The sequence below is a fragment of the Physeter macrocephalus genome, chromosome 4 (assembly GCF_002837175.3).
Source record: "Physeter macrocephalus isolate SW-GA chromosome 4, ASM283717v5, whole genome shotgun sequence".
Taxonomy (NCBI): Eukaryota; Metazoa; Chordata; class Mammalia; order Artiodactyla; family Physeteridae; genus Physeter; species Physeter macrocephalus.
In genome coordinates, this window is record NC_041217.1 from 129,895,717 (window position 1) to 129,912,607 (window position 16,891).

Genomic DNA, 16,891 nt, shown 5'->3' on the forward strand with positions numbered 1-16,891 from the left:
CCCTAGAAATTCTAGACAGCAGTTAATGAGGAGAGGAGTGATCAAACAAATCTATTTATACTGAAGCCCAAGAAAATGAGACTGTGCATAGCGGCAAAGAAAGTACACTCTTCAGAACAACCAGGCCAAACACCACCATGAACTGAGAGCACGGTTTTAAGTAGCTTGGAAGAATTTCATTTTTCCACTTACCCAAGGTAAGACCCAAAGGGAAAACTCGATTTAAATATTTATTCTTTGGGCTTCCCTGGTGGCGCAGTGGCTGAGAGGCCACCTGCCGATGCAGGGCACACGGGTTCGTGCCCCGGTCTGGGAAGATCCCACATGCCGCGGAGCGGCTGGGCCCGTGAGGCATGGCCGCTGAGCCTGCACGTCCGGAGCCTGCGCTCCGCAAAGGGAGAGGCCACAGCAGAGAGAGGCCCACGTACTGCAAAAAAAAAAAAAAAAAACACCTGCCGATGCAGGGCACACGGGTTCGTGCCCCGGTCTGGGAAGATCCCACATGCCGCGGAACGGCTGGGCCCGTGAGGCATGGCCGCTGGCCCTGCACGTCCGGAGCCTGCGCTCCGCAAAGGGAGAGGCCACAGCAGAGAGAGGCCCACGTACTGCAAAAAAAAAAAAAAAAAAAATTTATTCTTTTACTTCAGCGGTGCTTCTACACATGGCATACTAGGTAGAGTTAAAAAAAAAAGCAAGCAAACAAAGAAGTGTAAACCATGGCCACTGCCCTCAAGAATCTTAATTAGGGCTCAAAAGTTCAGACGATAATATTAGCAAATCTTTCCAGGGCACTTATAATGTGTCAAGCACTATGCATGCTATCTCATTTAACCTTCCCAACAATCCTACATGGAAGATACTATTTTTATCCTTGTATATGCCCAGTTTGCAGTTGAGGAAACAGAAGCTTAGAAAGGTGAAGTAACTTACCCAAGGACACACAGAGAGTAACAGAGCTAGGATTTAAACATAGCCTGTCTAATTCTAAAGCCTCATTGAGAAAGTTTACTGCACTTCAGATAGAAAGACCTGGAGGCTTCCCATTGTTGGTTCAATAAAAGCCAAAATAGCTTATTTTGTTCCAGGAACTGTTATAAGCACTTGGCATAAATTAATTCATTTGCTCTTTAAAATAACCTTCTGAAGGAAGTACTATGATTATCCCCAACTTTATACAATAGATGAGGAAACTGAGGCACAGAGAGGCTGAGCAACTTGCCCGGGGTCACACCTTTCATAAGTAGTAGAGTCTAAATTCAAACCCAGGCAGCTGGCTCCAGGCTGTTCTCTTCGACACTCTACTATCCATCTGTCAAAGCGTTGTGACCCCAAGAGGTCCAGGAGGTTCTGGCTCCATTAATAAGAATAACAGAGTCCAGAACCCAAAAAGAAATGTTCCACTTATACTCTGTGCTCATCTGACTTTACGTGGGGCATTTCATTCAGGTGTTTTCACAATATTTTAAGAAACACATTGACAAATTGGAACTTTCCAGCAGAGAGCAATTAGAGGATAAAATAGGGAAACAATGTCTTAAAACTATGGAGTGATTGGGGGTGTTGGGCCTGGACGGGAAATTCCAAGAGTACATATACGTACCATTTTCCCAAAATGTCAAGAGGGCCCTGACTACCCTAAGAAGATGTGGGAAGCAGCCTTAGGACCTAACTGTTCATCATTCATTTGTTCACCAATTTTTAATGAGTAGTCAACGAGTATCAGATAAAGAAAATGTTCCCTAGCTTAATCTATCACTCTTGCATTTAAGAAGTGGGAGATCTGTTCTCTGATCAGTGAGATCCACCAGAGGTGGGAAGAACTGTGAGGAGAGATGATTCCTGCACTGCGTGGAACACTGGACAGGTGACCTGTGAGCCTCTGCTCTGATCCATTTATCCTATCTTGCACTACCACTATCAAAAACTGCCATAGAGGGCTTCCCTGGTGGCGCAGTGGTTGAGAGTCCACCTGCCAATGCAGGGGATACGGGTTCGTGCCCCGGTCCGGGAAGATCCCACATGCCGCAGAGCGGCTGGGCCCGTGAGCCATGGCGGCTGAGCCTGCGCATCCGGAGCCTGTGCTCCGCAGCGGGAGAGGCCACAGCAGTGAGAGGCCCGCATACCACAAAACAAACAAACAAAAAAACAAACAAAAAAACAAACAAACAAAAAGAAAACTGCCATAGAAATCCTCACAAATTACAACCTTGAATCATCTTTAAGAGGCCAAAAGAAGCAGCGCCACACCCCTCCCCTGCAAAAAAAGAAGAAAAAATGTTTTCAGTGGGCTTTACATTGAGAATCTGACAAGTTCAAACAAAGGTAAAACATACCACACTTAGAAAATAAGCCAAACAACTATTGCGTTCTAAAGCAAGAAAGTAATTATTTTTTTTAAAAAATGCGATTTCTCTCCTCCACTTCCTCCTCAAATTCCTCTTTGGTTAATGAATTTATCAACCTATCTCACAGAGTTATCTTTTTCCTAGGGTGTGTCTTGTTTGTTTTTCATGTTTTTACACTGAGCAAGAAACTGTGGCATCAGCCTCCTGGGTCTCCCTGGACCACATCAGCCCTGGGCCCAGTTTATAGCAGCAGAGGCCACTCGCTGTTGGTCCCTCCAACAAAATGTTTTCCAGTTCCTGAGTCAGGAGAAACATCTGAGGTCAAGATCTATAAACACACTCCGGAATATGAGCCCTTCTCAGTGAAAAAAACAATCAGAACCACGGCAATGGTTTTAAATTTAAGTCAGACAATACTTCCCATGAACTACTGCATTCCTTGTTAAAACGAAGATGCATACGTATTTTCAGTACTACTATTAGTATGATTTTTTAAAGCTTTTTTCTTTTTTTTTTTTTTTGAACAATGTATTATTTGGTAAAAGATATAAAAGGCTTAAAAATCTTATGCTCTTTCAAAGCATTCTTCTAGACAGGATAATGAATTTTCCATAGGTAAAGAATATTTTTCCTGAACCAATTCTGAGAGTTTTTAATGATTCCTTTTTTCTTTTTGTCTCCATCAATGTGACTGAGAGATTGGCATGAATCAGTCTAAAACAATTGAAATTAGCCAATCAAAAGGACGGTAACAGGATTCTACCATGTATCAGGAAAAGGCTTTGACCTAGGCTGCTCACTCTTTCAGGATGTTTTCTCAATATAGGCTTTTGTTTGTTTTGTTTTGTTTTTTAAAGAATGGTTTGGAGGAGTGAAAGTGGAGAATACACTAAGAAAAGAAACAATATCTCCCAGCAAAAAAATATCTTAATCCAAATTTTACAATACTATTTGAAACAGAAACACCATTTAGCAGGAGCTAGAATCACTCAAACAGAAGCATCCAACTCCACCCTGAATCTAGGACCAAACGTATCAGTGGAGGGCAAGTCTCCATGGAGCACCAATGACCTCAGAACTAAGTGCAAAGAGAAATCAAGGCAGGATTTGATGAAAGCAGTTCAGAGTGTATATCTCCCATCACTTACCATTATCTCCAATTCCAGCTGGGAGAGAGACAGTCAAGAGAGAATAGTTCTCTATAGGAATATGGTCTTCATAAAAACAAAAATCATAAATATACCCTGATAACCTTGGGAACGGAAACCTCTCAGGTCATCATCTCTCTCCAGCTTTCTTTGGGTTTGGGAAGCCAAAAGAGATCATAAAAAGACAACATATTTCCACTATTGTGGGATTTGAAGAGACCAAGAGATTATGACTAACAAAGTAAGAAGATAATTATGTCTCCATTAGCACCACTAATGAAGGGAAGAAGTGAAAGAGAAACAATGGGCAGTCTGAAAACCATTTGTATTTGATCCTGCAGCAAGATAGATAGGTTCCCTTGCAGTAGGCTTGCTTTCCTAATTATTTTCCTCCCTCCAAACCAATGATGAAATCAGCCTGCCTTCAAGAATATACATTAACTGATAATGGGAGAGAAGGCCAAGAAAGTCTGGGTGGCCTTGAACAGATCTGGGAAGAACTCCATTGGGTAATGTGTGTGTGTGTGTGTTTAAACTGACATTTAAGTGAGTACCAACTATATGTGAGGTGCTGCATTGTCTACTTGAACCTCCTCTACTAAACCTTTCAACAGCAGTGCCCTATAAATATTACCACCATGAAGAAAAATCAAGGCAAAAGGAGGTTAAGAAATTTAGGTGGCCACACAACTGGAAAAGAAGGGACCTGGGACTTGGGTCTGCATGTGTTTGGCTCCAACACCTATGTTCTTTCTATTCTGCCTTGCTGTCTGCTGCTTCCCGTTTTTAAGAGACACTTCTCATAATGGATGATCCACAGACAAGATCATCAAAAGCTGATGGGAAAAGCACTGCATGCCAGACTCGTAAGTATGCAAATTGAGGGAAGGGTGATATTTAGCTGTTTACTGATGGGACCCTACTGTAGACCACCCTGTTATAATATAAAACATATTTACCATGAATTTCTTCCCAGATGTGTATGTTGACAGTTTCTGTTGAAACCAGGCGGTTTGTTTGTTTCTATTTCTCCACAAGTTTAATACAAAGGATTTTTCAAAGCCACATCTCAGGTTAGATCTTACGCTTTGGCAAACACCGTGTAAGATTGGTGTTTAATCTTGACAGCATCTCATTAGGGTAAATTAGTGACTCAATATTAAAACTAGAAAACAAGTGGTTAAGAGACCTCAGCTAAGACAAGTTTCATTAAAACAATAATGACTTAATGCATGCTGTGCCCAGTTTCAAAAAGCTTCAAGTTCCCTAACCATTTTCTGGGTGTTTTCTGTTCCAACCAGTTTCCATTTTGGTGTAAATCCATCAATCTCCAGTGAGGATGTGCATGGGAAAATGAACATAATGTTGTCTACGGAGACCTTATTGCAATGTCAAAATCAAGTGATGTCAGTTTAAATTACAGCTTTAAAAAAAGGCACTATAAAGACAAACGTCTCCTGGAGCCTGTCTGGTTGCCTAGAGCAAATGCTCTACCAAGTTGGATAGAGAAACCGGTTTCCATTTGCCTAGCAGTTTTCTCAGTGGTTCCAGTTTCCAAGAACACACTTGGCAGTGATAGCACGTTCAACAAGCCAGTTAACACACTGAGCACTGGGGATTCCAGAGACTTCTGATGTTCCACAGGGGATGATCGTTTGTACCAATCAATCAAGGTCTTTGTGCAAGTCATCCTCTATTTACTCTCATTAGTACTAGAAAACCACAAGCTTTATTAAAGAACTTGCTAACTTCCTGAGTCAGAAGACACAACGTTTTCAACACCAAGGACCCCTTCCAGTATTCTTCCCCCATGAATACCATGTTTCAAAAGACTCTTCCATGTGCTTATTACAATGAGCAGAACGGTGTACTTTTCTCAGACTTTGAAATACCAGAAATGACCTACAAACCCCATTACTACCTTAATCCAGAGATACCAGTTTGGAAAGCTATAAGATTATAACGTGAAACAGGAAATAACAATAGTAATAATGCTTCCCATTCACTGAGTGCTTACTATTTATGTCAGGCATTGTGCATTATTTACATTATCCAATTCAATCCTCACCACAACCTTGTGAGGTGGGCACAGTAATTAGCTTCCTCTTAGAAGGATTTAGAAACATTAAGAAATTTGCCCAAGGCCACCAAACTAGTGCCAGAGCAAAGATTTGAACTCTACCCACTGTCTGACTTCAAAGCCACTTCTCTTCTCCACTCCACTGGTTCCCCTCTCTGTCACCCCCAACTGCATTTCTAGCTCCTTCCAGCTCCCTTTGGAAAATATCATATGCACTGTGGCCACCTGGGGTACTTTTGGAAAGTTTCAAGTTACCATCTTATTCCCCTGACATCCCTATCATCAGTCTCTAAAGTGATGCTGCACATTCTTAGGGGAGAGGGAGAGAGAGGGCGGGGGAGATAGAGAGAGAGAGAGAGAGAGAGAGAGAGAGAGAGAGAGAGAGAGAGAGAGAGAGAACACCTACAACATCACAAGTATTGAAACCCAAGCACAAAAGCATTGCCAAATAAGCGAAGGTACTGGTTCTCTTAGTCACCATTTACCTGCACCTAACTTCCTCCACTCAAAGTGATAATGTAGGAACCTACCTCCTGAATGTCCCAGAGCCCCTCAAATATTCCCTTCTAAAGTCTTTTCTTTGAATATGAAAGGCAAAGAGGTTTCACTCTGACAGAGGATGCCTCTAGGTTTCTGATGAAAGCACCAAAGACAGCCGTGGACAATGAACTCTGGGTAGTTCCCTCTTGCCACTGCCCCTAATTCCTCTTGTTACTGCCAAGAGAAAAGAAAGTACCTGGGTGCGGTCGTGGTGGGAGCCTCCTCTAGATGTTCAGAATTTAAACCACAGGTTCTATAAGAGACCTAAATGTCTGCATGTAGATATACCTATTTTTGAAAGCATATGTGAATAATATAATGATGTGTGTGGAGGGGGGGAGCTGGGGAGAGTAGAACACCCCGGGATATCAACAGTATGGTTCCAACCATACTGTTATAGATATGTGGACAGGGACTAGTAAGGAACCCAGACATATATAAAAAGTTTGATTTCTACAAATGATGAACCTCCACACATTTTTCCTTGTGTGTGTGTTTTTGTTTTTGTTTTTGTTTTTGTTTTTTGGCGATACGCGGGCCTTTCACTGCTGTGGCCTCTCCCGCCGCAGAGCACAGGCTCCGGACGCGCAGGCTCAGCGGCCACGGCTCACGGGCCCAGCCGCTCCGCGGCATGTGGGATCTTTCCGGACCGGGGCACGAACCCGCGTCCCCCGCACCGGCAGGCAGACTCCCAACCACTGTGCCACCAGGGAAGCCCTTTCCTTGTGTTTTGAGTTCAGTTTCTGTTATAATATTTGTGTAAAATAAATGATCATTCAAGAGCATACTATAAACAGAGTAGATAATTATGTGATACAAGTATAAACAAATTAACTTTATAACATATCAGCCAAGCATCAGTCATTTAGAAAATTCTGAGTTAGGATGCCTATCTGGGGTTACTCACCTCTCTCCACCTCAAAAGGAACTATGTCCAGTTGCAAGTTTCCTTTTGATCATGCCTCTAGGCCCAAATCTTATGGACAGCACACTACCTCTTTTGGGAGCTTGACAAGTGTTCTTAAATAACAGAATGAGGTATTCCACAAGTACTGCTTTCCTACTTTGAGGAGAAAAACAGCAAAATTACAATTACGGTGAACAAACATTGGATTCCTAACAACCCAGCACCACAAAGCTAAGCTGTGTACCGGGAAAAAAAATTATTATTATTATTAAAAATATGTGGAGAAGAGCAAGATGTAGTTCACAGCATGCAAAGAGGAGAGAACACTGTGAATCAGATTTGCAGTGAAGACCTTCTTCCTATACTTTTCTGTAGGGCACAAGTCCCTTTCTTAGCAGGCCTGACAAGAGATAGTAAGGCGCAGTTTATCTCAAGGACTTGGCAGGATGGCACAGAGGCCAGGCACACAGACACACAGACACTCAGCTTTGGGCAGAAAGGCTAAAGCTGGCCTAGTCAAAATCTGTTGCAGGCCAGTGTGGAAGAACACTGGGCTGAGGGCAGCATATTCAGATTCACCGAGGAGTGAGGTGTCCTTGACAAATTAAAATTCTGGATTATTAGAAGTTCCAAATAATTAATAATAACCACAACCATCAGTATCATAGTCAAGGTTTTGCCCTGCATGAGCCCACAGGTTATGATCCTGCTCTAATACCTCTAGGCTTTCACTGTTCTAAGAAACAACTAGAATTTAGGAGCTGAGCATCTTTTCCAAAACACCTCTGTTGGTACAGTGGATTCAGAGGGACAGTCCCACTAATGCAGAGATTTCAAAACAGCCAGGTGGTGAATCTCTGCAGTCATTCAGTAGATGCTGTTTATAGAGGGCTCTAGGGGACCACAAAAGAAAACAGAAGAAATACACAATTCTTGGCACTGGGATTCATGGTAAAGTTTCAGTAACATGATGATTTGATTCACATACTGCAAATAAAAGTGATGCAAAATGAGTGCCTATTTGCTTAAAACAAACAAAAATGTGTAAAAATACATAACAAGTCTTAAATTCTGTTTCTTCTCTGTTCCCCTCACCACATGCCCAAATCCTACTCATCTTCCCAAGCTCAGCTCAGACACCTGTTCCCCCTGAAACTCCTGGTCCGCCCTCTGATACTCTCACTTCTCTCCCCGCCATCCAGTGACCTTTTCCTCTAAGCTCACATATTTGTATCCGGCCTATTATAATAAGATAATGAGAGCTGCCATTCATGGAGGGCCTGCTCTGAACTAAGCCCTCTGCATAGCTTTTTCAAATCCTAAAGCAACCATTCCAGGAATGGAATGTATTAGTCACAACTTAAAGGGTGAGAAACCAAACTTGCATCAGACTAAGTAACTTGCCCAAAGCCAAAAGAGCTAAACAGTGGTAGATCCCGAACTTGAATGCAAGTCTTTCAGATTCCAAAGCCCTTTGTTCTGCATCCTGTCATACCCCATGGCCTGGTTACTCTCTACTTCATATTTATCTCTCTTCCTAGGTGACAAGATCCTGGAGGACCAGACCCATGTCTGAGTCATCACACACTCATTTATGAGCCATTTAAGTAATCCCTGAAATATATGGCAAACAGAATACAGAGTACGTACTGAACGAATCCTTGTTGAATGAATGATAAAATGACAGAAAACCCATGGGGACAGGTAGAAAGGGCAATTGTCATAGTAACATAAGATACCACTAATATTTTTCTGGACCTTTAATTACAGAATGTCTTCCTTTTCACACGGCCCACCTTGATTCGTCCTGACGGGCCACAGCTACTCTCCCATCTGCAGACTCACCTCAACCCAACCTGGGGCCTCCTGTGTGGTACCAGAGCATGAGAGCAACAGCTCGTACCTGTAAAGTGAACTAACTACATTACCATTCCCTGCAGCAGCCTTCACCCCACAAGCTGTGATACCCTCCCCCCAACAGCCCGAAGCAGGAAAAGATAGGCAAACCGAGAAAGGTGGAATATTTGGCCCCTGACCACCATTTACATGGTCCAACAGTAACCTACGAATCTTAATCTAGATTTATTTTTTCTTTTAAAGCGTAAAGGACAAGTGGTCAAGAGCAGGTTCATAAATTTGCTCTGACTTTTATTAGAAGGGGAATATTTTCATCTGAGAGGTCAGCATAACTTGGAGGAAAAGACAAAAAGCTCTCTGAAAGCAAACGACCATGTTACCCCTGACATAACACAGGACTGCTGTCTAATGACAAGGGAGCTGCTTGCTAGTTAGAACTCCTTAAAAGTCATCAGAATAGGTTAATTTTTCCCATTTGACGTTGTCATTTCATGTATTTCATATCTCAAACAGATTCTTTTGGGAAAGGAACATGACTGGGACTATTAAGTAATGTAGCTGAATTCCTTAATGACGAAAGAAAACCAGACTCGCTACATAAACCATCTAGTAGAAGGAATCAAAGCATAGATAGAAGCTGAAAATGAGGTTGAATACATAAGAGGAAGTCCCATAAACTGACTCTAATGCTTTATTTTGTCCAACCACCTGGTTGAACATTCAAGTTTTGTAAAAATGTCTTATTCATTCATTCATTTTTAAAAAGCATTAATTGTGTGTCTAATGTGGTGCTGTGAACTAGGAATACAATGATGAATAAGGCTTTGTCCCTGTTCTCTAGAAGTTTCCAGTCTAGCAGGAGTGAGGGTGTCTAAGAAAAGAATTCCCATCAGTCTGATAAGTGCAGAAGCAGAACAGTTTACCAGCTTCAACATCACACCATTCAAAACCAGCTGTACAACAGAGTGTAACTAAAATTCATTACAGTAATGGTTTTCACTATGCATACCCAGTGATTTCACCTATGTTATCTGATTTCATCCTCAATTAATCCATCACAAAAAAATATTCTTCTTAGGAAAAAACCCTGAACTGACTATAAAATCTATTCCTTTCAAGTCTATGCAAAAGAACACCTGGAATTTCACAGAAAATAAATTTCAGTACAGAAAGGAAACAGTATATGACAAACTCAGATATTTCATGAGATAAACCATAGCTTCTCCATAAAGGTTTCTAAATAAAATAGTTTCCAGCCACTGACCAGGCCAAGTCTAAAAAAGTAGACTCTGTAGCTAATGATACTCTCTGATTTTGGAAGGAAACTTGAAAGGAAAGAATTAGAAAACAAAAAAACTAAACCAAAAACAAAAACTGAGGTCTCTAGAACTTCAAGGGAAGGAGAAAGCTTCCCTGTCCTATATTTGACTGACAAGAAATGCAACCAGTTCTCATCCATACTTGACGTAGGAAACGTGGTGCTCTGATTTTCAAAAGAAACCTCTGGTTTGAGATAATCAAGTGGAAGTAACAGTCTCAGTCACTGGGGGAGCTGTCGTAGACACCTCGGTGTGTTCTGCACGGAGCTGCCACATTCTCCGTGCCCAGATTTCTTCATGTTTGATACTTGGATTACCCCAGCAGGAAACGAGCAGTTTTTGAATGGAGGGTTTTGTTCAGAATCCTAATAGCTTCCAGCATTTGCCCCAGACCACAAGGAGCACACTAAATTCACTTAGACATCCAGGCCAGACGTGAAGCATTTCTCTGTCAGATCTAGTCAGCTCCACCAATTTAACATTTTGGCTTCTTGTGGGCAAAGAGAAGACCGCCAAACAGCACTGGTGCCAGGGGGCAATCTGGTGACACGTGGCCGTTCTGGAAAGAAAATTAATGAACACGACCAGTAACCTTTCTACCCCATTCCACTTTCCTCGTTCAAGGAAGAGAAGCAAAATGTCAGCAATCGGGGTGATAGACAACTGCTGCTCCTTGAAATAGCCTCAAGGTAGTTGTTGTTGTTGTTGTTGTTGTTGTTTAAGATTTATTATTTATTTATTTATTTAATTTATTCTTGGATGCATCCGGTCTTAGTTGCGGCACGTGGGATCTTTATTGAGGCACGCAGGATCTTTTGTTGTGGTGCTAGAGCTCTTTGTTGCGGCGCGTGGGTTTCCTCTCTCTAGGTGTGGCACACGGGCTCCAGAGCGCGTGGACTCGCTCATTGAGGCACGCGAACTCAGTAGTTGTGGTGCGCGGGCTTAATTGCCCCGTGGCTTGTGGGATCTTAGTTCCCCGACCAGGGATCGAACCCACATCCCCTGCATTGTAAGGCAGATGCTTTACCACTGGACCACCAGGGAAGTCCCGGTTGTTTCTTTTCTCCACCAGACTTGCAACGTTTCATTGTTTGCTGTCAAGATCACCTCGCTATGAAGTTCGGGGACTTAAAGGTAGAGCCATCATTCATCCCATTCAACAATTTCATCCTAGCTAATCTAATAAATAAAATGGGACCACTGGTCACCTCTGATTCAGTCACCAAATCTCGCTGTGTCCAGTCAAAGCCAATAAAATATTTGTCTGGTGCCTACTATGTGCCAGGCAGTATACCAGGCATATTATACATATAGTATGATGATGATGATAACAATAATGATTATATTATATTACGATATATTGTTATAATGACCACAACAACACCAACAATAATAACAGTCAACCAATCAACAAAATCATCTAGCAAATGCTTACTGTGTGAAAAGCCTATGGTAAAAGTATAGGCTGATATTACTCCTCACAACGCTTTAAGCAACATACAATTATTACTTTCCCCTTTTATAGATGTGGAAAAGAGGATTCCAAGAGATTAAATAAACTTGCCCAAATTAACACAGCTTGTAAATGACAGAGCTGGGATCTGAACCCCAGCCTGTCTGCAAAGGCAAAGCCTTAACATCATTAAAGGAAATCACACTGAAACAACATTAAAAGTTTGTTGTCCTGCAAAAGAATAAGACAGATGGTAAAGTTTTCCAGATTACAGCAAAAGAAACAGGCTAGTTATATTACTCATCTGAACCAAAAACATAACAAAACTAGTATATAGTAGTATGTAGTATGTAGTATTCTGCTATTATGTAGTAGAATGTTGTCATCTCTCGAATATCTGGACCAGCATAGTATGTGTGACCCATTTTCACCCCTAAAAAGAACTTCATAATCAACTATAATCAGAGACTAGGACAGAATAGGGAATACAAATTAACACAACTATCAAAATGATAACATCTTTAAATTTTTTCCTTAATAGGTAAACTCAATTTCTGTGAACTGAAGCTAAATTGCCTACGGGGATGCTTGCGTCTGTGTGTGTTTCCTGTCGGATTTTCTAGTTTTACCACTCCATTCTTATGTTAGTATGTGGTAAAACATTCTTTACAAGGTTTTGAAAGGATGCATCTTGACAAAGAAAACATTCATAAAAGTTAAATGGGAAACTGAACTCATGGATTGGATAAGTAATAAAAAGCTTATGAACATCTGATTTCTGAATAAAGCCAGTAAGGAAGAGATAAAATGTAACAAAACAAAAAAATCTCAAAATCTTGAGGTTCCAAAATTCTGAGAGGAAAAAAATGATTGAAAATTTTGGAAGGTTTCACGGAGAGAAAAGGGCATTGTCCAACTGCACCTAGGCAACACAGCTCTGAGGGGTAGAGGAACTTTTGGAAAGTCTGGTCCTCCTAGGTTCCTACAGCCACTCAATTGTTCAATGGGTAGTTACGCTCAAACTTCCAGTCCCAGAACATTAATCCAGATTTAGGGCTGAGGAGGACCTGCACAGCTAGAATTCTGCCAGAAACAGGGTAGGGAGCCCCCTCTGGTAATGTGCAGGAAACCAACAAGCAGCCTACCCCCCAACTCACACCATAACAACACACATGGACACATAAATACAATTAACACAAGTTCCCAAACGTTCATGAGTCACCTGAGACACAGAATCCAGACTGAGAACCCTGGCACATAGTAAGAGACGTTACACTTGAGGATCTGGCCAAGTTTACAGCTGCAGATAAGATGATTCAACTGCTTTCTTATTTTGTGGCTTCTTAACAGGTGAGTCTCTCCAGCTTCTCTGACATGAGCTGAGGGCAAGCAGCTTTCATGTAGGCAATGGTCCAGCCATGAAAACAGTAGCTGCTAGAGGCCGACTGCCCAAGTTCCAATCCTGCCTCTGTGTCTTCATTGTGGTGTAATCTTGGAACAGGTTTTACTTATTCCTCTGTACCTCAGTTCCCTTATCTATAAGACAGGGATTGATAATAACACCTGCTTCAAAATGTGGTAAAGATTAAATGAGTCTTTATAAGGAAAGCACTTAGAGCAACATCTACCTAGTACATAGGCAAACACAAAATAAATGTTAGCTATAATTATTCTATGGTCCTCTTTAGGAAAAAAGGAAGATGACCTAATATAATGAAGGTTCATGTTAGAAAAGCACTAGAGAACTTCAGAAATAGTAGTGAATGCTGGCATTAATTAATTAATGTCCTTTATTAAATCATCATCAGATGTTCATGTCTGCTATCTTCGCAAAGTTGACATTTGGTTAACTGAACAAGTATCACCACCTGTATCTCAATACAATGGTAGTGTTGGGTGTTAGAAAATGTAGTCAGCCTGAGAACTTTATCACAAATAATAATTAAGAAAACTATGTGATCAGATTAATAGCTTTCCTCTATTTCAGCTTGTGAAGACTTGGCCGGCACATAGCTTTGCACTCTCATAGACCATAGATGGTGACAAATTAGAAGAGGTCTTAGTGAGCATGGCAATCCTGTACATCTAGTCCAGTACTCTCACCGGGCAGCTGGGAAACCTGAACCCGGAGACGTGCATGACTTGCCCAGATAGACCCTGCAAGTAAGTAGCAGAGCCAAGAACTCAGATTCTTGGAGGTTTATTTGTTCATCGGCTTCCTTCCACTAGATTGTCAACCCCTGGAGCCCGGAACCTAGTCATTAACGTCTTTCTACCTTCATGACAGCCCAGGATATGTAGACAAAGAAGGCAACAAAAAATGAGGGTTAAAAAGAACCAAAGTGATGCAGTACTCTTTGCTACTTCTAAGGTACTATTTTAACCCTCCAAAAGAGATAGTTATCCTCATTCACTGAAAAGATGACACAAATGATAAAGCAAAGCAGAAATCAAATCTAAGCATTCTGCTGGTCTGTGAGTCAGAAGACCTGAGCTCTTGTGCTAACTTGCTTTGTGAAATTCAATAAGCATTTAACTTTTCTAAAAGAAGATGATGAGGGACTTGCCTGGTGGCACAGTGGTTAAGAATCCACCTGCCAATCACAACTAACTGCTGAACAATCATCAACAGGAAGACACTGGATCTCACCAAAAAAGATACCCCACATCCAAAGACAAAGGAGAAGCCGCAATGAGACGGTAGAAGGGGCACAATCACAATAAAATCAAATCCCATAACTGCTGGGTGGATGACTTACAAACTGGAGAACACTTATACCACAGAAATCCACCCACTGGAGTGAAGGTTCTGAGCCCCACATCAGGCTTCCCAACCTGGGGGTCCAGAAACGGGAGAAGGAATTCCTAGAGAATCAGACTTTGAAGGCTAGCGGGATTTGATTGCAGGACTTCAACAGGACTGGGGGATACAGAGACTCCACTCTTGGAGGGTACACACAAAGTAGTGTGTGCATCAGGACCCAGGGGAAGGAGCAGTGACCCCATAGGAGACTGAACCAGACGTACCTGCTAGTATTGGAGGGTCTCCTGCAGAGGTGGGGGGGTGGCTGTGGCTAACCGTGAGGACAAGGACACTGGCAGCAGAAGTTCTGGGACATACTCCTTGGCGTGAGCCCTCCTAGAGTCCGCCATTAGCCACAACAAAGAGCGGGGTAGGCTCCAGTGTTGGGTCACCTCAGGCCAAACAACCAACAGGGAGTGTAGCCAGCCCCACCCATTAGCAGACAAGCAGATTACAGTTTTACTGAGCTCTGTCCACCTGAGCAACAGCCAGATCTACCCACCACCAGTCCCTCCCATCAGGAAACCTGCACAAGCCTCTTACTTAGCCTAATCCACCAGAGGGCAGACAGCAGAAGCAAGAAGAACTACAATACTGCAGCCCAAGAACAAAAACCACATTCACAGAAAGATAGACAAGATGAAAAGGCAGAGGGCTATGTACCAGATGAAGGAACAAGATAAAACCCCAGAGAAACAACTAAATGAAATGGAGATAGGCAACCTACCAGAAACAGAATTCAGAATAATGAGAGTGACGATGATCCAGGACCTCGGAAAAAGAATGGAGGCAAAGATCGAGAAGATGCAAGAAATGTTTAACAAAGACCTAGAAAAATTAAAGAACAAACAAACAGCAATGAACAATACAATAACTGAAATGAAAAATACGCTACAAGGAATCAATAGCAGAATAACTGAGGCAGAAGAACGGATAAGTGACCTGGAAGACAGAATGGTGGGATTCACTGCTGTGGAACAGAACAAAGAAAAAAGAATGAAAAGAAATGAAGACAGCCTAAGAGACCTCTGGGACAACATTAAAGGCAACAACATTCACATTATAGGGGTCCCAGAAGGAGAAGAGAGAGAGAAAGGACCTGAGAAAATATTTGAAGAGATTATAGTTGAAAACTGCCCTAACATGGGAAAGGAAATAGCCACCCAAGTCCAGGAAACGCAGTGAGTCCCATACAGGATAAACCCAAGGAGAAACACGCCAAGACACATAGTAATCAAACTGGCAAAAATTAAAGACAAAGCAAAATTACTGAAAGCAGCAAGGGAAAAACGATAAATAATATACAAGGGAACTCCCATAAGGTTAACAGATGATTTCTCAGCAGAAACTCTACAAGCCAGAAGGGAGTGGCATGACATATTTAAAGTGATGAAAGGGAAGAACCTACAACCAAGATTACTCCACCCGGCAAGGATCTCATTCAGATTCTACGGAGAAATCAAAATCTTTACAGACAAGCAAAAGCTAAGAGAATTCAGCACCACCAGACCAGCTCCACAACAAATGCTAAAGGAATTTCTCTAAGTGGGAAACACAAGAGAAGAAAAGCACCTACAAAAACAAACCCAAAACAATTAAGAAAATGGTCATAGGAACATACATATCGATAATTACCTTAAACGTGAATGGATTAAATGTTCCAACCACAAGATACAGGCTCGCTGAATGGATACAAAAATAAGACCCATATATATGCTGTCTACAAGAGACTCACTTCAGATCTAGGGACACATATAGACTGAAAGTGAGGGGATGGAAAAAGATATTCCATGCAAATGGAAATCAAAAGAAATCTCATATTTTATTTGATATGAGTAGCAATACTCACATCAGATAAAATAGACTTTAAAATAAAGAATGTTACAAGAGATGAGGAAGGACACTACATAATGATCAAGGGACTAATCCAAGAAGAAGATATAACAATTATAAATATATATGCACCCAACAAAGGGGCACATCAATACATAAGGCAACTGCTAACAGCTATAAAGGAGGAAATCGACAGTAACACAATAATAGTGGGGGACTTTAACACTTCACTTACACCAATGGACAGATCATCCAAACAGAAAATTAATAAGGAAACACAAGCTTTAAATGACACAACAGACCAGATAGATTTAATTGATATTTATAGGACATCCCATCCAAAAAGAGTAGATTACACTTTCTTCTCAAGTGCACACGGAACATTCTCCAGGATAGAACACATCTTGGGTCACAAATCAAGCCTCGGTAAATTTAAGAAAATTGAAATCATATCAAGCATCTTTTCTGACCACACACTATGAGATCAGAAATCAGTTACAGGGAATAAAATGTAAAAAACACAAACACATGGCGGCTAAACAATACGTTACTAAATAACCAAGAGATCACTGAAGAAATCAAAGAGGAAATCATAAAATACCTAGA

The 16,891-nt window shown here is 41.5% G+C and overlaps 1 protein-coding gene and 1 long non-coding RNA gene across 3 annotated transcripts in view; both read right to left on the reverse strand.

The window, feature by feature from the left end:
- Nucleotides 1–16,891, reverse strand: part of ROR1 (receptor tyrosine kinase like orphan receptor 1) — a 394,945-nt gene that overhangs the window by 295,201 nt on the left and 82,853 nt on the right. The window lies entirely within an intron of this gene.
- On the reverse strand, nucleotides 545–7,215 carry LOC129392088 (uncharacterized). Its single transcript, XR_008617257.1, has 3 exons — nucleotides 7,021–7,215; nucleotides 2,207–2,254; nucleotides 545–605 (listed from the first exon to the last, which is right to left on the reverse strand). It is a non-coding gene; the product is annotated as an uncharacterized lncRNA (long non-coding RNA).